Consider the following 6,000-nt stretch of genomic DNA (forward strand, 5'->3'; position numbering starts at 1 on the left):
GTCAAAGTTGCAGGATTCCTCCCAAAGGCCCCACCCGGGACTCCTGCCAAGCCCCGCCTGGGACCAGGGGCAACATGGTGGGGGTAGGAGCAGACACAGGCATCACAGAGGCATCACCGGGTGCAATGCTCTTGAAGGGGTCGGGGCACACATTGTCCTGGGGCCACATCCAGCCCGGTCCAGCCAGCAGAAGGCCCAGAGAGGCACCCACACACTCAGAATGCCTGCAGCCCCCCGCATTCTCCCACTCCCCATGTCCACAGCCCAGGCCAACCCCATCCCACCAGGTCACAGAGTGGGCGCCACTGAGAATTCACATCCCAACCTGGAAAACAGATTCTGCCCTCGACTGGGGAGGTGAGGATGGCTCCAACCAGATCGGGTTTACCGGCGGAACCAGGACTGATGGGGAAAACAGTCCACCTCTCACCCTTGGGGGCAGTAAAGCACTCGGGCGCAGGAACCCCACAGTGAGGGTGGGCGTGCCCCACCCCCGCCCTGAGACCCTCTTCCCTCCTGCCCAGGCCGGAGCCAAAGGCCTGTGCAGCCAAGCTCCTCCTCTGCCTGTTTTTCCCTTCAATATAAAGAGAGATGGGAGACTAAGTTTTTTTCCAGGCCAGGAACAAGGAAGGATTCAGTTTCCACATCTCCCACCACGGCTGACAGTGGCCTGGGGCACCCAGTGACACTGAGCTCTTGCCCCTGCCCAGGGCACACAAGCCCCCACAGCCACAGCAGACACGCCAACCCCGGCCCCAAGCCCCAGACCTGCACGAGGGCAGTTCCACGCCCAGCTGTGGTCAGCTGCCCCCGCCCAGCCTCTGCTGCACGGGTCTCCACAGTGGCCCCGGCTGAAGCACCCAGGGAGTCCCAGCCTCAGTGCTGCTCATGGGCCAGTCCCAGGGTCCCGGCAGGTGACGACAGACTTGTCCCCCAGAGCTCTGTGCCCCGTGGCCCCTGTGCTAGACACGGACAGGCCACGGCACAGGCAGGCCCTGGGCAAGGGACAGAGGTGCCCTTCAGAGGTGCCCTTCAGAGGGGGCACAGCAACCCCATGGGATAGCTGCAGGGCACACTGAGTCCACCAGGGGGCGGCAGCACCCAGCCGGGCCCAGAGGTGCGGGCAGGGGCGGTGCGGGCAGGGGCGGTGCGGGCAGAAAGGCCCCTTCAGGTTCTGAAGACAGATACTGTGGGGCATTGGAAATACACACACACATATATATATATATAGTTTGTTTGTTTTGGTTTGGTTTTTGCCAAGCACAGTGGCTCACGGCTGCAATCCCTCCTCTGTGAGAGGCCAAGGCAGGTGGATCACCTGTGTCAGGAGTTTGAGACCAGCCTGCCCAACATGGAGAAACCCCATCTCTACTAAAAATACAAAATTAGCCGGGCGTGGTGGCATGTGCCTGTAATCCCAGCTACTCCAGAGACTGAGGCAGGAGAACTGTTTGAACCCGGGAGGCAGAGGTTGCAGTGAGCTGAGATTGAGCCACTGCACTCCAGCCTGGGCAACAAGAGCAAAACTTCGTCTCAAAAACAAATTAAATTTAAAAATCAGAAGAAAAGGCCACTAAAACCCTAACGAGGCTGGGCACAGGGCTCACACCTGTAATCCCAACACTTTGGGGAGGCCAAAGCGGGCAGATCAAAGTCAGGAGATTGAGACCATCCTAGCTAACAAGGTAAAACCCCGTCTCTACTAAAAATACAAAAAAAAAAAATTAGCCGGGTATGGTGGTGAGCACCTGTAATCCCAGCCAATCGGGAGGCTGAAGCAGGAGAATCACTTGAACCCGGGAGGCAGAGGTTGCAGTGAGCCGAGATTGTGCCACTGCATGCCAGCCTGGGTGACAGAGCAAGATTCCATCTCAAAGGAAAAAAAAGCCTCTAATGACACAGACAACAGAACACAGACCCACGCCACACTCCGGACTCCTGGGGGACAGGACTCCTCCCGTGATGACCATGCTGGAGTCTGCCCAGATCCTCCAGGACCCCACCACCACCTGCAGAAGCCCCGGCACAGCCTGACTGAGGACCTCCGCCGCCAGTGGGGGGACATGAGGGAAGGGTCCACAGGCAGGGATCCCCGAGGAGGGGCTGGGCCTGACGGAGCCCAAGAGTCATGTGAAGATCAAGGAAAAGTAGAGAGAGGGCGGGCAAGCGCCACTGGGCAGCGGCAGGTGGGACTGAAGCACCAGCGGATGGGCAGGGAGCCGCTGAGGGGAAGCGCGAGGACATGGTGTCAGGACTTGGCAGTACAGCAGAGGGCAGTGCCACTGGAGCCCAGGGAAGGCAGCTGCAGTCCCTGAACCGTGTGTGGCCTCTGCCCGGCCCCAGGGCTAGAATGTCACCATGAGGACCAAAGGAAGAAACCCAGGGTGGGCTGAGCCAGCCAGAAACGGTGTCCAAGCACTGGGCCCCTACTGTGACTACAGCAGGGCCTCCCTGCCCAGCATCAGGCCAGCCAGGCCGTGCCCCACTGCCATCAACCAGGCACGTGACAAAGGCTTTGCCCTCACCTCCTGGGAGAGAAGACAGAACTGCCAGGGCCTGGGTCGGTGGGAAGGAAACTCTGCCCCCAAAGGCTACCTTCCCTATGGGGTCTGCATCAGGGCTGCCCACAGGAGGGTTCTTCTGGAGAGGGACAATAACAGGGAAGCAATCCCACCTTGCCCAGAGACCAGAGCCAGAGTGTTGCTGGCGGGGCGCCACGGAGGCCAAAAGAACCCAGTGCTGTACCAGAGGTCCCACGCCTGGCACCTCGGCGTCGCCAAGGCTCCCCGAGGCCCTGCTCACATGAGCTGCAGGGTGCCCAGCAGAGAGACGGGCTGGCATCCAAGAGCTCTGTGTGGACGGCTCATCTGACAGCAATGACTCATAAACCGGTACCTAGGAAACCCACATTTTGTTTTAAAGAAAGCACATCAGCAGGGACTAAAAAGCCGAGGGAAAATACAAGCCAAAAATATCGCTTTTTTCTCAGGGAAAAGGAAGGTAACTCGGAGGAGCCCAAGAATGGCAGGGTCATTCCCAGGGATGAAGGCCAACCCTGCATGAGCCACTGGCCATGTGTGCCCCACCACAGACCCCATGACCACCACAGCCATGACTACCAAACCCCACGACCACCACGGTCACGACCATAAGACCCCCACGACTACCACAGACCCCCACGACCACCACAGACCCCCACGACCACCACAGGCCATGACCACCACGGGCCACAACCACCACTGGCCAAGACCATTACGGGCCACAACCACCATGGGTCACAACCACCACAGACCACGACCACCATGGGCCTCAAGACCACCATGGCCAGGTGCCCAGCCACCTTAGGACCACCACAGACCAGAGACCCCTGTACAGCATTGTGACTTGGTGCCCCACTGCACACAGCTGGGCATGGTTTAGATGAGACCCTGGCAGTGGAACGAGTTTGAGAAGCCTTGGGGGAAGAGTATTTGGCAAGGGTGAGGGTGACTGTGGCCATTGTAAAACACAGCCACAAATCTTTGATTTTCGTCCCATCAAGAGGTGGAGTCTGTCCACTGGCCCCAAATCTAGGTGGGCTTATGGCTGCTTTACCCACCCACAGGAGGCAGCCCACATTGACACCACGGGATTGTGGGCTGAGATCATTAGGGCCGTGTAGCTCTGCCTGGCACAGGAGACAGTGTCGTTGCAGCCCTGAACCCTGGGAGGGAGAACCGCTGAACAGGGGTGCCCTTCGTGAACATGGCCCTCAGGGACGGTCTGGACGCAGAAGAGGCCCAGCTGTGCTCACCTGAGATCCTCACCCAAGTCCCAGAGCACAAGATGTGAGCTGAGTGTCACTCTTCCTCAAGTGGAATGTCCCAGAACCCTGAGACTCCCCCACCCCTCAGTGTGACACTATACTAGGGGTGCACTGACTCTACTGCTTTCAGTCTGAACTCTGACCCCTCAAATCCAGAATGCTATAAAATGTCTGTTTGATGCTGCAAAGCGCCAGGGCGGGGGGCAGAGCAGCTGCCTAACTCCCCCATGGGGGCCAAGAAACTTGGAGCAGGTGGTCTGTAAGAGAACCCAAAGCATGGCACGGGCAGAGCCAAGAGGGGAACTCGCCACCAGCCCTGGCCCCTGGTCCCATCCCCAGCTCTGTGGTCCACACCCAGACAAGTTCGCCCGAGGTGGGTCCCACTAACCAGCGGGTGAGAATCTGGGCAACCCCTTCCCAGACCCCACAGAGTGCAGCTCCAGACCACTCTCCACCAGACAGCAACAGCGCCTAGACCCCAGAACCACAGCGACACGGCAGCCCGGGCCAGGTTTCCCAGGGCTGCAGCAACACACCCTGCGGCCTGCCATTCCCGGAGCTATGCGGACTCTGACGGACTCCCTGCCCAACAGTCTGAACTCTTGGCACAGGCAGAACTCTCTCAAACCATCCAGGAAGGCCGGGCGCAGTGGCCCACACCTGTCATCTTGGCACTTTGGGAGGCCGAGGGAGGCGGATCAGTTGAGGTCAGGAGTTTGAGACCAACCTGGCCAACATGGCAAAAGCCCATCTCTACTAAAAATACAAAAAATTAGCCAGGCGTGGTGGCACACACCTGTGATCCCAGAGGGAGACCGAGGCAGAAGAATCGCTTGAATCCAGGAGGTGGAGATTGCAGTAAGCCACGATCAGGCTATACTACACTCCAGCCTGGGCGACAGACAGACTCTGTCTCAAAAAAATTAAAAAATTAAAAATCTGGGAACTATCACTTAATATTAGGTCTTTTCTTGTTTGTTTTTTTTTCTTTCAAGACGGAGTCTCACTCTGTCACCCAGGCTGGAGTGCAGTGACGTGATTTCGACTCACTGCAACCTCCGCCTCCCAGGCTCAGGCGATTCACATGGGGTTTCGCCATGTTGGTCAGGCTGGTGTCAAACTCCTCACGCAATCTGCCCGCTTTGGCCTCCCAAAGAGCTGGGATTCCAGGTTTGGGTCACGATATCAACTTTTCTCACATTCTTGACTGTGGTAAGCAGATTACACTGACAAAACAGAAACTTTTGCACAAAAGAATAAAAAGAAAAAACTCACATAAATAAAAAGACAAAGCAGGCCGGACACGGAGGCTCACTCCCCTAGCACTTTGGGAGGTGGACTGCCTGAGCTCAGGAGTTTGGGACCAACCCGGGCAACAACGGCGAAACCCTTTCTCTACTAAAAAAAAAACACAAAAACTAAGCCGGGTGTGGTGCCACATGCCTGTAATCCAAGCTACTTGGGAGGCTGAGGCAAGAGAATTGCTCATACCTTGGGAGGCTGAGGTTGCAGTGAGCCAAGAAGCACCACTGCACTCCAGCATGGGCAAAAGAGCGAGACTCTGTCTCAAAAAAAAAAAAAATATATATATATATATATATAAATAAATAAAAACAAAGCCAAACAAAATTCGGGAAAAAAATGAATCTGAAAGAGCACAGAAGGGAAAAAAATGGCCGAAAGCCCACAGATCCACTCAACACCAGCAATAACGAGAAGGCACTGCCACCAGTGGTTGCTCCCGTGAGCCCGAGGCCCATGGCACATGCTGCTGTGCGCCGCTGGGGAGGGCACTGGGAGCACAGGGCAGGCCAGGAGGCAGTTTCCTCGCCGACCCGGTCCGTGGAGAGCCGGGAACACCAGCGTCAAAGGTGCCGCAGGGGCAGGGAGCACACAGCCCGGGCGCCCCTCCAGTGGGGCAGCTTGCAGACACGGTCAACAGCTAGAAGGGCAGGGGCTGGAGAGGGTTCAGGGAGTGGGAACCAGGCCAGGAGACAGAACTCTTCTTAGGTCATCTAGGTGGCACAGAACGCCACTAAGAGGCAGGACGAGCCGGGCGCAGTGGCTCACGCCTGTAATCCCAACATTCTGGGAGGCAGAGGCGGGCGGATCACCAGGTCAAGAGATCAAGACCAGCCTGGCCAACATTGTGAAACCCTATCTCTACTAAAAATACAAAAATCAGCTGGGCATGG

At 57.3% G+C, this 6,000-nt stretch overlaps 1 protein-coding gene across 1 annotated transcript in view; it reads right to left on the bottom strand.

Moving 5' to 3' along the window:
* BOP1 (BOP1 ribosomal biogenesis factor) overlaps positions 1–6,000 on the bottom strand; it is a 30,133-nt gene that overhangs the window by 14,249 nt on the left and 9,884 nt on the right. The gene's annotated exons all lie outside the window — the stretch shown is intronic.

The sequence above is a fragment of the Cebus imitator genome, unplaced genomic scaffold (genome assembly GCF_001604975.1).
Source record: "Cebus imitator isolate Cc_AM_T3 unplaced genomic scaffold, Cebus_imitator-1.0 Scaffold449, whole genome shotgun sequence".
In the NCBI taxonomy this organism is placed as follows: domain Eukaryota; kingdom Metazoa; phylum Chordata; class Mammalia; order Primates; family Cebidae; genus Cebus; species Cebus imitator.